Source organism: Dendrobates tinctorius, unplaced genomic scaffold (assembly GCF_039654945.1).
Source record: "Dendrobates tinctorius isolate UK_male_01 unplaced genomic scaffold, ASM3965494v1 ptg000011l, whole genome shotgun sequence".
In the NCBI taxonomy this organism is placed as follows: Eukaryota; Metazoa; Chordata; class Amphibia; order Anura; family Dendrobatidae; genus Dendrobates; species Dendrobates tinctorius.
Genome location: NW_027361679.1, coordinates 77,978,859 through 77,998,658, shown reverse-complemented (window position 1 = coordinate 77,998,658; position 19,800 = coordinate 77,978,859). Strand labels below are relative to the sequence as shown.

Genomic DNA, 19,800 nt, shown 5'->3' with positions numbered 1-19,800 from the left:
AGTAAGGTACGATTAAAGTATCTTTTTGACGAAGATAGGCCATCACCTCTGCCATCACCTTGGTGAAGATTCTTGGCGCTGTAGAGAGGCCGAAAGGCATGGCTGTGTACTGAAAATGACGGACCTTGCCATCGAACACCACTGCGACCCTTAGATATTTTTGGTATCTATTATGGATAGGAAGATGATAGTAAGCATCTTTTAAGTCAATCCCCGCCATCACACAATTTGGAAAGAGAAGCTTTATGGTGGATCTGATTGATTCCATCTTAAACTTATAATTTTTTATAAACGTATTAAGCTTCCTTAAATTAATAATTGTTCTAAACGTACCATCTGGTTTGGAAATTAAAAATAAAGGAGAGTAGAAGCCTCTACCTTCCTGTCCCTCTGGGACCTCCACTAAAACCCCCTTGCATAGTAGGCTCCGAATTTCTTCTTCGAGGGCCTTTTGTTGGGCCATAGAGTTAAGGCGGGTTAGGATAAAGAAATCATAAGGGTTTTGAAGGAATTCTATTTTCATTCCTTCTTTAATAATACCCAAGATCCATGGGTTTGAGGATATTTGTTCCTATTTTGGATAAAAGAAACGTAATCTACCCCCTACAGGTGGGTCTGATTTTTTAATTTCTATTTTCCCTTCGGAATGTTGGACCCCTGAACATGGTACCCTTTTGTTTCTCTTCTTTTGCGGCCCATCTATTTGATCTTTCCGTTTGCCTCCTTCTTCCAAACGGTCGCCTCTTAAAGGTTCTCCTATAGAAAGGGATAGAAGGGTCAGGGAGGGCCGACTTCCTCTCCTTTGCTTTGGCGAGTATACTGTCTCTTTCCCGAAGAGAAACTCACCCTCGCATGGGGTTGCACAAATCTTAGCCTTTGATTGCGCGTCCCCCTTCCAGCTCTTCATCCACAACGCCCTTCTGGCGTTGTTCACAAGAGCTGCTGATCTTGCTGCCAGCCGTAGAGTGTCCGCCGACGCATCAGCCATAAAGGCTGCTGCCCCTCTAATTAATGGGATAGCGGCCCGTAATTTTTCTCTGGACACCTTTTGCTCGATTTGTTGATCCAGCTGGTCCAACCACACGAGCATAGATCTAGTGGTGCATGTGCTGGCTACCGCTGGCTTAAAAATACCCGTGGTAGATTCCCAAGACCTCTTCAATGATGATTCTGCCTTGCGGTCTAACGGGTCTGCCAACAAGCCTGCGTCCTCTACTGGAATAGCTGATTGTTTCGAGGTAGAGGATTTAACGGCATCCACTTTTGGCACTTTGGTCCATTTTAATAGCTCCTCATCGCTAAATGGATACTTTCTTTTTGAGGCTGATGGGAGAAAACTTCTTTGGTCGTGTTTTTCCCATTCCCTTTTTATTAGGGCCTTAATTGCCGGTATTACCGGGAACGCTCTCCTTTTCTTTTCCGCCAATCCCGCAAACATTATGTCTTGTGCGGTTTGGGCACCCCTTGGTTCCTCACACCCCATAGTGCTTCTCACCGATTTGACTAGGTTGTCCACACTATCCAGGGGGAAACATGACCGTCCCTCCATGTCTGATGACGACGAGGATGTGAGTGAGGAGTCAGAGATTAACCCCCCTTCTTCCTCTGACTCTGAGGGTTAACTGCTTTTTGCTGCCAGTCTGAGGGAGTTTTGGCACGGTTAATAGCCTGTATCTCCTCCCTGATTATTGCTCTAATGTCTTTTGTCGACAATGCGGCCCCTTGCTTTGTCTCTTTGGTGCACTGCTTACAGAGCTTCTTAGGGTAGGAGTCAGGGAGAGGTTCAGAGCATAACGCACATTCTTTATGCTTGGATTTATCCTTTTTCTTTGTCTAGAAGGGGACACCAAGGCGGGGGGGAAGAGGTCAGCTTAGTAGGCAGAGTATATACTTTGCACACTCACCGAGTGAAGCCTTATATTGCCGGATCAGATGGCTGAGATCCCGTCCTAGGCCTTGATTCTCCTGCTTCATTCCTGCGGCCTGTGTTGCGGTCCCTGGTGGAGCTACCTCCTGCAGAATACCCCGCTGGAGCGTGCGCTTCCGTTGGGGACGACACTGCTGCATCGCCGCTCAGCTGCGCCGCTGTTTAAATAGTTTGCCTCTTTTTTTTTTCCTGCCGTCCCCCCGGAAGTTGCTCCTCCTCCCTGGGATCACCGCGCGCATGCCCCGACGCGCTCTCAGCCATCCCGCCCCGGAAGTTCAACCATTACTTCCGGGGGGTCAGGAGACTCTGCGCCGGCCGGCTACCGCGCCGCTTTGATGTGCGGCCCCCGCTCTCCATGCGGTCCCCTCTCTATGCACCGCCACCGCTGCTGTGCGCTTTTTATTTCAAAAGAAAAACCTCTTTTTTCCTGCGCCACTGGCGCTCTTACCACTCCCAGTAGCGGTGTGTCCCGGTGCCTACCGGCGCTCTCCTGGGTGAGACGGGGCGGCCCTCCCCGGACCCCGTCATCACCCTTCGTTCACCAGACGAGGGGGGAGCCGTCTAGCGGAATCTCCCCCGACGCTGCCTCCGGACCGCAGCCCCTGCCGTTCACATGGAGACTGCACAGGCGGCATGCCTGGCCCAGGTATTCTTTCCTGAAGGATATCGTGGCTCCGTTTGGAACAGGAAACCAAAAAACTGAGGAGGAAAGGCGGACCGCCCCTTTTATCTTTCCTGTAGGGTTTCCTGTTACAAATGGGGCGGATCCGATACCTCCAGTGGGTGCTGTCGTGGCGAAGGGTAAAAAGCATATACAGAATGGGAGGAATAGGGCTAAGCAACAGCACATGTGAAAAAGACTTGGGTATACTAATAGATCACAGACTGAATTTGAGTCAACAGTGTGATGCAGCAGCAAAAAAGGCAAACGCAATTCTAGGATGTATTAACAGAAGCATACAGTCTAGATCACGTGAAGTCATTATTTCCCTCTACTCCTCTTTGGTCAGACCTCATCTGGAATACTGTGTCCAGTTTTGGGCACCACATTTTAAAAAAGACATCAACAAACTGGAGCAAGTTCAGAAAAGAGCGACCAGAATGGTGACCGGTCTGCAAACCCTGTCTTATGAGGAAAGGTTACAGGATTTGGGAATGTTTAGCTTGCAGAAGAGAAGACTGAGAGGAGACTTAATAGCTGTCTACAAATATCTCAAAGGCTGTCACACTGTACAACGATCATCTTTATTCTCATTTGCACAAGGAAAGACTAGAAGCAATGGGATGAAACTGAATGGGAGGAGACACAGATTAGATATTAGAAAAAACTTTTTGACAGTTAGAGTGACCAATGAGTGGAACAGGCTGCCACGAGAAGTGGCGAGTTCTCCTTCAATAGAAGTCTTCAAACAGAGGCTGGACAGACATCTGTCTTGGATGATTTAGCGAATACTGCTTTTGAGCAGGGGGTTGGACCAGATGGCCCAGGAGGTCCCTTCCAACTCTACGATTCTTTGATTCTATGATACTATTACCTCTTGAGAAAAAATTTGGGGCAAGAGCACCATTTTAGTGGGAAAAAAACAAAAACAAAAAAAAGTTCATTATTCCTTCTCCACCAAGTGTTATAAAATTCAGAGAATCACCTCTTGGTTCAAGATGCTGACTACACCTATATGTTTTCTTTAATTATTTTTTGACTGACCTCATGGCATACTATTCTTGTTATTTTTTAATCTTTTATACATTAAAGTACTGTTGTTTTAGATACAATTTTCTCTTTTTCGGTAAGAGTAGTTTACTCCATTCTTTCTTTCTGCATGTCTATCTATATGGGAGCACATCCCAGTTATAACTACAAATACCTTTTGGTGCAACTCTATATCATTAGGCTATGTTTCCAGCCCAATTTACTTTGTGCTATGTCCTATTTCTCATTGCTATGCTCCGAGTTTGTGTGTATGTCAAGCAACGCCCAATCCACATAGCCCCACCCACTGGTGGAGGGAGAGAGCGGGGCTGCGCAGAGAGAAAGCAGGACGGTGGGTGGAGAACACGGCTGCGGAAGGAGAGCGTGATGGCGGGTGGAGAGCGGGGCTGTTAAGGGAGAGAGCGGGACCACAGTTAATTACTATGCCCAGGCAACGCCGGGCACTTCAGCTGGCTGACTATAATGATGCAGACGGAGTGCAAGTGTGCCATCGTATGCAATTTTCAGATGTATATGCCTATTGAAGGCTGGCAACAAGATAAAGTAGACTACGGATATCTGAAAGATCCCCATTTAATGCATTTTATGACAGAAGCTCTGTTCAAGTGAGTAACTTTCAGGCTAAGTAGTTAACATTGAATTTCAGGGTCAAATAGTTATACTCAGCCCTGACATCCTTTCATTTATAGGATTGCGCTGGCGGATAAAAGCCGCTAGCACATTTGTAGTGGTTGTCACAGCAACAGATGTCATGGGAAGCAGTAGTCAGTGACTGTCCCTTAGATGTCAGAGCAGCGGTTTGGGTTGGTAGAGGCTCGTCGCTATCCATCTCTTTGACTGCCCTATAAGTGGGTAGTAAGTGATATCAGATTTAACGTTTTATGAAAGAATTCTGCATTTATTTGGGAATAACATGGAAAAAAAAAAAAAAAAAAAAACTGTAGCCAGATGTTGACTGCAAGTCAATAGGAAAATACACTCCTTAGCAATGAAATTCCAACACCAAGAATGAAAAGTCATTGCATTATGGAAATCATAGGCTCAATAGACATGTTAATGATAAATGATGAAAAAACGGAAGCATCTTCATTTATTAATTAGAGTGTGAGCACCATATGCAGAAATACATGCAGTTGCATGTGGTGGCTGCTCTCAATGAAGCTATTAATGATTGTCTGAGGAATGCTCTGCCACACTGATTGCACTTGGGCAGCTCCCTGTGCAATTGCCAACCAAAGACGCCCTGAGCAATCTCGATGGTAGACAAGTCCGGAGATCCTGCATGCTACGACAGTACGTTTAAGCCACTCAGGTTGCTCACAGTAGGACAATACAACATGTGGCCTGAGTGGTGTTGAAAAATAGCTCGAGATATTTGGAGAAATGGCCGTTCCACTGGTTCCATCACCAAACCAACTTAACACGGAGAGTGCCTATTGCTGAAGAGGATAGACCTTCTTTCCAGTTTTGCTCCGCACCATGATCGTCTTTGAGAGCGATGGCATGAGGTCAAATGGAACACTGGTAGCTGGACGTCTGGCTTGTAGTCCAATGTTGCTCAAAAGCCTTCTGATGGTTTTTGTAGACGGACATTTTAGGTTTGATACGTGATCTCTAATTTGACTTGCAGAACAAGATGGATCAATCCTGGAACCTGTGTTGCAGCCATTTTTCAAAAAAGTGTCCCAGAAGCCACAACGCCAAGCTACATATTGCCTATGGTACTGTGAGCAGCTTGCATAGCCTAAATGTACTATCATGGCTTCCAGCGTCTCAGAATTTGTTTTCCTTTACGCACATTTGAGACGCCATTGGTTGGCAATTCCAAAAGGAGCTACCAGCAGTGGATCTTGATGATTTGCATGCCCAAGTGCATTCAGCGTGGAAGAACGTTCCAAACGTTCCACAGACAACCATTTATAACTTTAAAGGGAACCTGTCACCCCCCAGGGCGTTTTTAAGTTAAAGAGCCACCTTCAGCAGCACTAATGCTGCATTCTGTGAAGGTGGCTCTTCTGTTTCTGACCCCTTGTAACGCTGAAATGTTTACTTTTATAAATAGGTCCTCATACCTGTAATGTGTCCCATAAGTATGGTGTGGCCCCCTGTATCAGCCGCCTACCATCCGTCCATCATGCCCCTTGTCTTGTGTCTGGGTGCCGCCCACCATCCATCAATCATGCCCCTGTACGCCGCCTCCTTCTGTTTTGTATTCCGGCGCCTACGTTGTGACAAGAGTTCTCGGGCATGCGCAGTGCGCGTTGCCCGAGAACCGACATCAGGCTATTGTCCTGCGCGTTGCGGAGGACCCAGCCCCGCAGTGTGAATACATCATAACACACTGTGGGGCGGGATCTAGGGCCTCCGCAACACGCAGGCGCAATAGCCTGATGTCTGTTCTCGGGCAGTGCGCACTGACGGATGGAGGGCGGCGCCGGGGGACACACCATACCTATGGGACACATTAGGCTAGTTTCACACTAGCGTTCTTGTGCGCAGCGCAAGGCCGCTGCTAAGCCCCGCATGAGGCTGCATGCGATCAGTGTATTCTATATTTAGGGTTGGATACGCTGATCGTGCACTGGTCTGATTTTGCTGGCGCTGCGTCCAGAGCACAAAAATGCAACACAGCTCATTTTTGTGCGCTGGGCGCAGCGCCAAAAGGGCGCAGCACCAGCAAAATCAGACCAGCGCACGATCAGCGTATCCAATGCTAAATATAGGATACGCTGATGTCATGCAGCCTCATGCGATCAGAGGAGGGGAACTGACAGGAGGGGCTTAGCGGCGGCCCTGCGCTGCCGCCCAAGAACGCTAGTGTGAAACTAGCCTTACAGGTATGAGGACCTATTTATAAAAGTCGATATTTCAGCGTAACTAGGGGTCCGAAACAGAAGAGCCACCTTCACAGAACGCAGCCATAGTGATGCTGAAGGTGGCTCTTTAACTTAAAAACGCCCTGGGGGGGGGGTGACAGGTTCCCTTTAACCCCTTAAGCCCCAAGGGTGGTTTGCACGTTCATGACCGGGCCAATTTTTACAATTCTGACCACTGTCCCTTTATGAGGTAATAACTCTAAAACGCTTCCATGGATCCCGGTGATTCTGACATTGTTTTCTCGTGACATATTGTACTTCATGTTAGTGGTAAAATTTCATTCAAATAACTTGCGTTTATTTGTGAAGAAAACAGAAACTTGGCGAAAATGTTGAAAATTTCACAATTTTCCAACTTTGAATTTTTATGCCCTTAAATCACAGAGAATATGGCACACAAAAAACTTGATAAGTAACATTTCCCACATGTTTACTTTACATCAGCACAATTTTGGAACCAAAATTTTTTTTTGTTTTATAAGGGTTAAAAATTGACCAGCGATTTCTCATTTTTGCAACACCATTTTATTTTTATGGACCACATCACATTTGAAGCCACTTTGAGGGGTCTATATGATAGAAAATACCCAAAAGTGACCCAAAAGTGACACCATTCTAAAAACTGCACTCCTTAAGGTGCTCAAAACCACAATCAAGAAGTTTATTAACCCTTTAGGTGCGTTACAGGAATTTTTTGAATATTTAAAAAAAAAAATGAACATTTAACTTTTTTTCACAAAAAAAATACTTCAGGTTCAATTTTTTTTATTTTACCAAGGGTAACAGGAGAAATTGGACTGCAAAATGTATTGTGCAATTTGTCCTGAGTACGCTGATACCAGATATGTGGGGTGGGGGAAACCACTGTTTCGGCGCATGGCTGAGCTCAGAAGGGAAGGAGCGCCGTTTGACTTTTTCAATGGAAAATTGGCTGGAATTCAGATCGGACGCCATGTCACGTTTGGAGAGCCCTTGATGTACCTAAACAGTGGAAACCCCCACAAGTGACCCCATTTTGGAAACTAGACCCCCCAAGGAACTTATCTAGATATGTGGTGAGAACTTTGAACCCACAAGGGCTTCACAGAAGTTTATAACGTACAGCGGTACAATTAAAAAATCATTTTTTCCACAAAAATGATTTTTTCACCCCCAATTTTTATTTTCCCAAGGGTAACAGGACCCTAAAAGTTATTGTGCAATTTGTTCTGAGTATGCTGATACCCCACATGTGGGGGTAAACCACTATTTGGGCGCATGGCAGAGCTTGGAAGGGAAGCAGCGCCATTTGACGTTTTTGGCTGGAATTGAGATCGGACACCATGTCGCGATTGGAAAACCCCTGATGTACCAAAACAGTGGAAATCGCCCACAAATGACACCATTTTGGAAACTAGACCCCCCAAGGAACTTATCTAGATGTGTGGTGAGCACTTTGAACCCCCCCAGTGCTTCACAGAAGTTTATAACGCCCGGGCGTGAAAATAAAAAAAATCATATTTTTTCCACAATCATGATCTTTTAGTCCCCATTTTTTTATTTTCCCAAGAGTAACAGGAGAAATTGGACCCCAAAAGTTGTTGTCCAATTTGTCCTGAGTACGCTGACACCCCATATGTGGGAGAAAACTACTGTATGGGCACACGTCGGGGGCTCAGAAGGGAAGTAGTGACGTTTTAGAATGCAGACTTTGAAGGAATGGTCTGCGGGTGTCATGTTGCCTTTGGAGAGCCCCTGCTGTACCTAAACAGTGGAAACCCCCCACAAATGACACCATTTTGGAAACTATACCCCCTAAGGAACTTATCTAGATGTGTGGTGAGCACTTTGAACCCCCCAGTGCTTCACAGAAGTTTATAACGCCCAGGCGTGAAAATAAAAAAAATCATTTTTGATATTTTTGCCCCCAATTTTTTTATTTTCCTAAGGGTAACAGGAGAAATTGGACCCCAAAAGTTGTTTTGCAATTTGTCCTGAGTAGGCTGATACCCCATATGTGGGGGTAAAACACTGTTTGGGCGCATGGCAGAGCTTGGAGGGGAAGGACCACCATTTGACTTTTTCAACTCAGAATTGGCTGGAATTGAGATCAGACGCCATGTTGCATTTGGAGAGCACCTGATGTGCCCAAACAGTGGAAACCCCCAATTCTAACTCCAACACACACCTAGCCCTAACCCTGGCCCTAATCCTAACTGGAAAATGGAAATAAATACATTTTCTTTTAATTTATTATTTTTCCCTAACTAAGGGGGTGATAACGGGGGGTTTGATTTACTATTTATATAATTGTGGGGGTATTAGTCCTTGGTCTTTACAACTATGATGCTATTATGATTATAGTCATGTGACTGATCTTGTGAGCGCCTTTCTGCATATTATTTTTAGTTATGTCTATATTGGTTTTCTTACCAGTTATCCATGGAGTACGCTGATCACCCCTCTGATGAATCGTTATGGACCCGTTAGATAAAAATTTCTTTTGATATGTGGATACATATATTACGGATCCGGGGACTGCGGTCATGTGACTCGGTCAGGTGACCGCTCTGAGTAGTGGTTGGTGAAAGTACGATCAGGTGACGTGTCACGTGACCGCGTGCAGAGGATTATGGGCGCCTCCGATTGTAGACGGTTTGACTGCATGGAGCGCCAATGCGCATGAGCGATCCCTTGATACGATATCGCGAGATTGTGTGACATCTCCTGTGCGACAGCAAGCTGACGCCGTTTGATGATTCTAAGGGGTCGTTATGGAACGCCAGTGAACGGACACATAGCGCACAGGTTTGTGTGGGTAAATTCAATAGGCTATTGGTATTTGGTGCCTGTTAAAGGGACTTAACCATTGGTTGTGTTGCTCGGGTGTTGACACCCTATGTATGTTTGTACTCTATTGGTGGGGAGTTGCTAGGTGATATAGGGATGCAAATATCCCATTGGCAGCCTTATTTCTGTTTACCATCACCATGTGCCAGTAAGGCTGTATAATTCCTGTAAAATATTTTATGATTGTATTTGCACTGCATTATTACGTATGTATAATGTATTTTGTATGTTTTCTGTGTATTTTTTATGCTATTCATTCAAAGTGGGCGGATACCTGTCATTGATTGGCCAATTTAAGACCGCCATATCTTGTTGTATGTTATGCTTGAAAGAGACCATGTGATGGTCGAAACGTCGTAATTTGTCATGGCGCAATAAACGTTTACATATCTATCACACGGATGAGATGCTGTTCTTCAATTTCTTGCCCTATAGTGGATCTCCTCATACCTTACCAACTGCACATTTAGCATTTCCCACACTACCTCCTCATCTTGCCCTCTAACTGTTGGTGTCCCTCAAGGCTCTGTCCTATGATCCCTTCTCAATCTATACCCTTGGCCTGGGACAACTCAAAGTCCTATGGCTTCCAGTACCATCCATATGCTGATGACACTCAGATAGACATTCTGGGATTCTGGGCCAGAGAGGTACATCAGCCATATCCTCCTTCTCCTCTCGCTTCCTCAAGCTCAATGTGGACAAATCTGAACTAATTACCTTTCCTCCATCGCGCATATCTTCCCTACCTTTACCTATTCACAATAAATGAAATCACACTTTACCCTGTCCCGGAAATCCGCTGCCTCGGAGTGACCCTTGACTCTGTCCTGTCCTTCAAACCGCACATCCAAGCTCTCGCCACTTCCCGTCACCTCAAAATGCTTGTGCATGCCCTAATCATCTCCCTCCTCGACTACTGCAACATCCTCCTCTGTGGCCTATCTTCTAACACTCTCGCACTCCTCCTGTCCCTCCTTAACTCTGCTGCCCGACTAATCTCTCTACTCGCTACACTCCTCCTTCTCCTCCACGACAGCACACAGGAGGTTGCCTCCCCATCCTGATTAGGGACAGGAAACAAGAGGTTAAATAGCTCTCCCCTTCCTCTAATCCCCAGTGTTTTCCAAGGACCACATAGAGTGAATGCTTGAAATATTATTTATTCACATAAGTCACATGAACAAAATTTTGTTAGGGGGGGAAATTACCCGTGTTGTCGTGGAGGGTCTTAGAAACCCAACTACCGGTAAGTGTAGTTCTATTTTCTCTAATCCCCTCCACGACAGCACACAGGAGGTATACCGAAGAGTAAGGGTTTAGGGAGGGACCAAGGCTTGCAGGACTTTCCTGCCAAAGGCTAGATCTCGTACTGACATTAGATCTAATCTATAATGCCTAGTGAAGGTATGGACTGAAGACCAGGTCGCAGCCTTGCAGATCTGCTCAATGGATGCATTAGCTTTTCCTGCCCAGGAGACGGAGACAGCTCTAGTGGAGTGGGTTTTCAGGGATACCGGAGGAGGTAGATCCTGGTTTTTATAAGCAGCCGTGATTGCTTTTTTGATCCAGTTAGCTAGGGAGCTTTTGGCTGCTTTCTTTCCCTTGTTCGGTGTGCCAAATTGAACAAAGATTCTGATCTTTCATCCAGAGTTTTGTCTCTTCCAAATAGATCAGGACTGCTCGCCGGACGTCCAGTGAATGGAATCCCATTCCCCTCTCATCCCTCGGGTTGTCACAGAAGGAGGGCAGTATCATTTCCTGGGATCTGTGGAAATCCGAAGACACTTTTGGCACAGAGCCTGAATTTCACCCACTCTTCTTGCTGCTGTAAGGGCTACGAGTAGTGCTGTTTTCCAGGATAGTTTATCTATCTGGGCCTGGTCAATAGGTTCAAATGGAGGGTTTGTTAGACCCTTTAGTACTATATTCAGGTCCCATGCTGGGACCATGTTGGATTTATTTGGATGGATTCTGGAAGCTGCCGACATAAACCTCTTGATCCATCGATGCTCTGCTAGGTTTTGATCGAAGAAAGAACTTAGGGCTGATACTTGGACTCTCAAGGTGCCTGATTTCAGACCCTTGGATAAGCCGTCTTGTAGGAAGTCTAGGATCGTTGTCAAGTTGGGGTGGAAGGGATCTATGAGAGTGGATCCGTACCATGCTGAAAAAGTCTTCCATATTTTGGAATATATGGCATTTGTGATTGGTTTCCTACTTTTTTGTAAGGTACATATCACTGCATCTGAGAGGCCTCTGGCTTTCAGGATTGTGGTTTCAGAAACCAGGCTGCCAAGCTTAAGCTGTGGGGAGCCGGGTGAAGGATGGGACCTTGATGTAGAAGGTCGCGATCCACGGGCAGGATCAGGGGGCCCTCTGAGTTCATCAGTTTTAGGGCTCTGAACCAGCTCCTTTTCGGTCAGAGAGGGGCGATCAGGTTAGTGTTGACCCCGTCTGTTATGACCTTTTGTAGAGTTTTCGGTATTAGGGGAATTGGTGGAAAGGAGTATGCCAGTCCGAAGTTCCATGGGTGAGCGAAGGCGTCCACCCTTGAGTGTTTCTCGTTTGGACCTATGGAAAAGTAATGCTTTGTTTTGGCATTTTCCCGGTTCGCAAATAGGTCTACCTCCGGGAGACCCCATTTTTGGGTTAAGGTATGGAATACTCTGACGTTGAGGCTCCATCCCCCTGGATCTAAGTCAGTCCTGCTTAGGAAGTCTGCCTCGATGTTGTCGGATCCTTTTTGGTGGAGAGCTGAAAGGGACTGGAGATTGTGTTCTGCCCAGCCGAATATCCGTGCTGAAACGTTTTGCAGACTTCCGTATTTTGTGCTACCCTGATGTAGATGGGCCACGGTAGTCATATTGTCGGAGTAAATCCGGACATGGGTTCCCTGGACTGATGTTTCTGCTGCCTTTAGGGCTTCTTCTACTGCTCTCAGTTCTCTGTAGTTGGAAGATTGTTTTTCCATGTCTCTGGGCCAGATTTCCTGGAAGACTCCCTGAGGCGATACTGCTCCCCAGCCACGTTTGCTGGCGTCTGTTGTGATCGACGTCATGGGATATTGTATCCAGGGTGTCCCTTTTGCTAGGTTTCCCTGGTTGATCCACCAGTTGAGAGACAGCTTTACGTGCTGGGGTAGGGAGATTCTCGTATTGTGGGTCTCCGGGTCTTTGTTCCAGCAGGATAGGATATATCTCTGGAGCATCCTTGAGTGGGCCTGGGCCCAGGGGACCGCTTAGATGCAAGAAGCCATTGACTCCAACGTTGACATGGCAAACCTTTTGGTCAATGTTTTCTGACTTTTGATTTCACGCCTACCTGCTTGGTGGACGGAAGAAAGGATATTTGGTTGTGGGAATCCAGGAGGATCCCTAGAAAGACCTTCCTGGTTGAGGGATTCAGGTCTGATTTTTCCATGTTTACCATCCAGCCCAGGGACGCCAGGGTCTGCAGGACTGTTTGTAGGTGTTGCCTTAGAATGGTGTTGGAGGGACCCAAGACCAGGAGGTCATCTAAGTAAGGGACGACACATATATCCCTCCCTCTGAGGAATGCTACCACTTCTGCCATTATCTTTGTAAATGTTCGGGGTGCAGAAGATATTCCGAAGAGTAGATGTTATGAGTTCATTTTCCCCTTCACCATTGAGGTCTGATGAACTCCCTCTTTTGGTGAAGGAAGGTAGTGAGGCCGATTACCAAACACCTGAGCTGGTAGAGGATGACTGGGTGACAGGAATTGCTGACTGGATATAAGGCAGCCGACGCCCTTCTGCCTCGCTGGTGATTTCTCTGAGGGATTCTAGGAGACCAGTCTGATTCCTGCTCCTCAAAAGCTAAGTTTTCTGCCTTGCTTTTTGCATTTGTGTTTTGGTTTTATTTTGCCTTGCTTTTCTGGATTCTGCCATTCCCTGCTGGGGTGAGCTGAATTCCTTTGTCTCTTTTTGCTCTGTCTTCAGAAAATACCTGAGTACTGACATAGTCTTTTTGAAGCCTAGCGTCTTCAGGGCCTTATTCCCTGTCAGTCTGTTGGCTCTTGTTTTGATAGGGTTTTTGGCGGATTGCAGACAGGAGCTTTTCTATCCTGTCCTATCTAGTTAGCTTGGGCCCCATCATTTGCTCAGTCTATCTTCTTGCTTCACCATCATTATATGTTGGGGGCTGCCTATTGCTTTGGGGTCTGCTCTTGGGCAGTTTAGATTTCCCTTTCTGTCTTTAGGCTATGTAGTTCTCCAGCTGTGATCGAGGGGTCTAGGGCACCGTAGGAACCCCCCACGGCTACTGCTAGTTGTTGATAGGTTCAGGGGTCTGCAATCCGATAGCTGCCAACTTCTCTGGTTTTCTGGACTTAGCTAGCATTTCTGTTTTTGCCTCCTACTGTGACTCGTTCATAACAGGTAGAACTCTGAACTGGAAGTGGTGTACTTCTGTGTCTAGAGTGACTGCGAACCTTAGATATTGCCAATGGGATGGATGGATGGGAACGTGGTAATAGGCCTCTTGGAGATCTTTGGTGGCCATGGTAAAGTCTCGTCCAATTAGTGGTATCGTGGTCTTTATCGATTCCATCTTGAAGCGTTGGTACTGGACATGTTGGTTTAGCTTCTTCAGGTTGATGATGTATTTCCCACTTGGCTTTTTTACTAAGAACAGCCGGGAGTAGTGGCCCTGACTCTGTTCCAGTTCTGGGACTGGAGAGATTACCGCTGGAGTTCGGAGTGTAGAGCTTTTTGAAGTCTTGCTGAAGGAAGATGTGTTACTTCCAAGTTTTGCAGGGGGCTGGAGGAGAATTCTATTTTTTCTCCCCATCTGACTAAGTCCAGGATTCTTTGATTCGTTGTTATCTCCTGCCAGCTCGGGAAGTAGTCAGCGATTCTGCCCCCTACCTGCTTGGTGTCATTTTTTTATCTCTGTCTGACCGAGAGTCGTGAAAAATATTCCTGCCTCTTCCGCCTTTTGGGTAGCTCCATCTTCCAGTTTTCCCTTTACCCCTGTATTGCGGGGATTGAGCCTGGGGTGGATAACACGTTTTTTTCTTGGGTGGTTTCGGCTCGGGAAGGTTTTTCTTCTTGTCGGTCACCTTCTCTAATAATTCGTCCAATGCCGGGCCTAATACATATTCTCCCTTGAATGGAAAAGAGCATAATTTCGATTTTGATAGGAAATCTCCACTCCACATTTTTAGCCATAGGGCCCTTCGGGTGGTGTTGAAAAGCACGGACGTTCTTGTTGCAATATGGACTGACTCTGCCGAGGAGTCTGCCAAAAAGTCGGCTGTCTTCTGTAGAAGTGGTAGAGAAGCTAGGAGATCTTCCCTCGGAGTTCCTCTTTTTATATGGTCTCCTAGCTGCTGAAGCCAGAGGTATAGGGTCCTGGTTACACAGGCCGATGCCACATTTGTTTCTAAGGAAGGTGCTGAGGCTTCCCAGGACTTCCTCAGTAGGCTATCCATCTTCCGGTCCAGCGGGTCTTTAAGCTGCGAGGAGTCCTCGAAGGGTAGCGTAGTCTTTTTAGCTACTTTGGCTACCTGGATATCTACTTTTGGAATCTCAGTCCAAGGTTTCGCGGCTTCTTCGTCCAGGGGAAATCGATCCCTCTTTTCGCCCGGGATACTTAGTTTCTTTTCCGGGAGTTCCCATTCTTCCAGGATTAGACTCTGGATATTAACATGGATAGGGAAAACCATTTTCTTCCTTGATTTCAGGTCGCCAAATAGGTCATCCTGCACTGAGCGGGGTGGTCTATCTTCTACTCCCATTGTGTTCCTGACTGCTGAGAGTTGTTCCTCCATATCATCTGAGGAAAAGAACCATTTCTTATCATCCTCTGACTGGGCTGGGGTTAATTCACCCGCTTCCCTCCCGTCCACTGAAACCGAGATGTCCTCAGGGGCATATTTCCTCTTCCTTGAGGTTGAGGGCCCCCCCGAATGACTGGGAGAAGGTAGTCAGGGATGACTGGATTTCCTGTCGCATCATCCCTCTTACTTCCTCTATCAGGGATGGTTGTTCCTCCCGTACGATTTTTGCCGTGCATTGCTGGCACAATGTCGTTTTATAATCGGAGGAGAGTTTTTTTTCCTACAGATGGCGCATTTTCGGCTTGTAGGTTTTTCTTCCGTTTTTGGTGTAGGATCCTTGTCTCCCTGAAAGAGAGAAAAGGAGGGGGGCCCCTAAGGATGGGTCCTAAACCAAAAAGGTACATACCCTTTTCCGAGTGTACTCACTGGGCCAGGGTTTGAGCTGGGCTCTGCAGAAGCCGCTTTCAGGGAAGAAGCATCCATCATGCAGACAATAGTCCTACCTTATGGCGTCTTCCATCAGGGTCCTTAACTAGGAACCGAGAACCAGTTTCCATTACCTCATCCAATTGGATGAGATCGCTCCCCCTAAGTTCCTGGCACCACTTTTTTTTTTTTTTTTTTTAAATTTTCCGCCAAGGTGGCGGTGCGTTCCACTGTGGAACGCAGGGTGGAAGTGACGTCGCACCTTCAGGCCCGGCAATGCGCGTCACTCCTGGTGCATTCCGCTCGGTAGAGACGGGCATGCGGCACGCAGGGGGAGCGAATCCCGGGCTGGGGAGCTACGGGAGGCCCCCAGCCCCACTCACCATCCAGCGCTGCCGAAGCGCCGGAGGATGGTGCAGGTCCCGCCAGCGGCGGGAGCAGCGTACGGGGAGTAAGGTGCGGCACGATCAACCCTGTCTGCCCGGCTCACGGTAAGGGAAAACAACGGGATCTCGCCAGCCCATCCACGGAGCACATAGAACCTCTTCATTCCTATTAGGGACAGGAAGACACTGGGGATTAGAGGAAGGGGAGGGCTATTTAACCTCTTGTTTCCTGTCCCTAATCAGGATGGGGAGGCAACCTCCTATGTACTGTCGTGGAGGGGATTAGAGAAATAAAGATTATTATTATTATACAGTATTTTCCCTCACGTAATCTCCAGTCTTCCTTCTCTCCTTTGCTCCTCACCCAATCGTCTCCAAGATTTCTCCCGAATATCCCCCATCCTCTGGAATTCTGTGCCCCAACACGACCGGTTATCCACCCCATTTAGATCCTTCAGACGTAACCTGAAAACTCATCTCTTCAAAAAAGCTTACAACCTGTAATGACCGTGCGGCCAACTCAACACTGTTGGAGCTACTGCAACCCCCGACCTACTGTCTCCTTCTGCACCATCCTGTAGAATGTAAGCCTGAAAGGGTAGGGTCCTCTCTCCTCTGCACCAGTCTGTCTTTGTTAGATTGTTTACTGTAAGTGATATCTGTAATTTGATGTTACCCCGTCTCATGTACAGCACCATGGAATCAATGGTGTTATATAAATAATAATTACACTATTAATAACTATTCATACGACTATTTACAAGAGAGAAACCCATTAGTACATAACTTATATGGATTCTAGAAATGCCGAAGGGGAATCATTAGCAATATAACTGAAGGGGAAATTCATGAAATCGCTTATAATTAGAGGTAGTCCACTTTTAACAACTTTGTTTCATTTATATTAGAGTTTGCACACAATAAGCTGATCAAGTATATTTGGCTGACAACCCAGTGGTTACCTATAATCAGCAAAATTTATTACACATTGCTTACTGAAATTAACTGGGTTACAGTGTAATGCATGTATATGCCACCTCCCGCAGAGCAAGAGGACCATTTTTTAGCCATTTTCCAATATGGTAAAAGAAGACAAAGAAGACCTGTCAGCTAAAATTGCAAATTTAATCCAACTGCTCCCCTGAGCAGGGCTGGGGAGTCAGTAAGCCAAACCTCCGACTCCCAACTCCACAGCACTGGTCACATCTGAGGATGTACATATAGTGCAGCACAGATTCACTACTGAGCATGTACATAAAGTGCAGCATAGATTCACTACTGAGCATGTACATAAAGTGCAGCATAGATTCACTACTGAGCATGTACCTAAAGTGCAGTACTGGTCACTACTGAGCGTGTACATAAAGTGCAGCACAGATTCACTACTGAGCATGTACATAAAGTGCAGCACAGATTCACTACTGAGCATGTACATAAAGTGCAGCACTGGTCACTACTGAGCATGTACATAAAGTGCAGCACAGATTCACTACTGAGCATGTACCTAAAGTGCAGCACAGATTCACTACTGAGCATGTACATAAAGTGCAGCACTGGTCACTACTGAGCATGTACATAAAGTGCAGTACAGATTCACTACTGAGCCTGTACATAAAGTGCAGCACTGGTCATTACTGAGCATGTACATAAAGTGCAGCACAGATTCACTACTGAGCGTGTACATAAAGTGCAGCACAGATTCACTACTGAGCATGTACATAAAGTGCAGCACAGATTCACTACTGAGCATGTGCATAAAGTGCAGCACAGATTCACTACTGAGCATGTACCTAAAGTGCAGCACAGATTCACTACTGAGCATGTACATAAAGTGCAGCACTGGTCACTACTGAGCATGTACATAAAGTGCAGTACAGATTCACTACTGAGCCTGTACATAAAGTGCAGCACTGGTCATTACTGAGCATGTACATAAAGTGCAGCACAGATTCACTACTGAGCGTGTACATAAAGTGCAGCACAGATTCACTACTGAGCCTGTACATAAAGTGCAGCACAGATTCACTACTGAGCCTGTACATAAAGTGCAGCACTGGTCACTACTGAGCATGTACATAAAGTGCAGTACAGATTCACTACTGAGCCTGTACATAAAGTGCAGCACTGGTCATTACTGAGCATGTACATAAAGTGCAGCACAGATTCACTACTGAGCGTGTACATAAAGTGCAGCACAGATTCACTACTGAGCATGTACATAAAGTGCAGCACAGATTCACTACTGAGCATGTACATAAAGTGCAGCACTGGTCACTACTGAGCATGTACATAAAGTGCAGCACAGATTCACTACTGAGCATGTACCTAAAGTGCAGCACAGATTCACTACTGAGCATGTACATAAAGTGCAGCACTGGTCACTACTGAGCATGTACATAAAGTGCAGTACAGATTCACTACTGAGCCTGTACATAAAGTGCAGCACTGGTCATTACTGAGCATGTACATAAAGTGCAGCACAGATTCACTACTGAGCGTGTACATAAAGTGCAGCACAGATTCACTACTGAGCATGTACATAAAGTGCAGCACAGATTCACTACTGAGCCTGTACATAAAGTGCAGCACAGATTCACTACTGAGCATGTACATAAAGTGCAGTACAGATTCACTACTGAGCCTGTACATAAAGTGCAGCACTGGTCATTACTGAGCATGTACATAAAGTGCAGCACAGATTCACTACTGAGCGTGTACATAAAGTGCAGCACAGATTCACTACTGAGCATGTACATAAAGTGCAGCACAGATTCACTACTGAGCCTGTACATAAAGTGCAGCACTGGTCACTACTGAGCATGTACATAAAGTGCAGTACAGATTCACTACTGAGCCTGTACATAAAGTGCAGCACTGGTCATTACTGAGCATGTACATAAAGTGCAGCACAGATTCACTACTGAGCGTGTACATAAAGTGCAGCACAGATTCACTACTGAGCGTGTACATAAAGTGCAGCACAGATTCACTACTGAGCATGTACATAAAGTGCAGCACAGATTCACTACTGAGCGTGTACATAAAGTGCAGCACAGATTCACTACTGAGCATGTACATAAAGTGCAGCACAGATTCACTACTGAGCCTGTACATAAAGTGCAGCACAGATTCACTACTGAGCCTGTACATAAAGTGCAGCACAGATTCACTACTGAGCCTGTACATAAAGTGCAGCACAGATTCACTACTGAGCGTGTACATAAAGTGCAGCACAGATTCACTACTGAGCCTGTACATAAAGTGCAGCACAGATTCACTACTGAGCCTGTACATAAAGTGCAGCACAGATTCACTACTGAGCCTGTACATAAAGTGCAGCACAGCTCACTACTGAGCATGTACATAAAGTGCAGTACAGATTCACTACTGAGCATGTACATAAAGTGCAGCACAGATTCACTACTGAGCCTGTACATAAAGTGCAGCACAGATTCACTACTGAGCATGTACATAAAGTGCAGCACAGATTCACTACTGAGCATGTACATAAAGTGCAGCACAGATTCACTACTGAGCATGTACATAAAGTGCAGCACAGATTCACTACTGAGCATGTACATAAAGTGCAGCACAGATTCACTACTGAGCATGTACATAAAGTGCAGTACAGATTCACTACTGAGCCTGTACATAAAGTGCAGCACAGATTCATCTCAACTAAAAGCCCAGATCCTTAGATCAGGAACCGAACAGACATTTATAGGACATTTCAGAACTTTCCCAAGTTCTTATGAAAATATTCCCAGCACATACAGCTCTGTAACTGGGCAGTTCCAGCCAACACCGGAAACAGCTTATCAGCAGGGGCCCACCAATCAG

At 46.1% G+C, this 19,800-nt stretch overlaps 1 protein-coding gene across 3 annotated transcripts in view; it reads right to left on the bottom strand.

The window, feature by feature from the left end:
• Positions 1 to 19,800, bottom strand: part of PURG (purine rich element binding protein G) — a 363,872-nt gene that overhangs the window by 343,210 nt on the left and 862 nt on the right. The gene's annotated exons all lie outside the window — the stretch shown is intronic.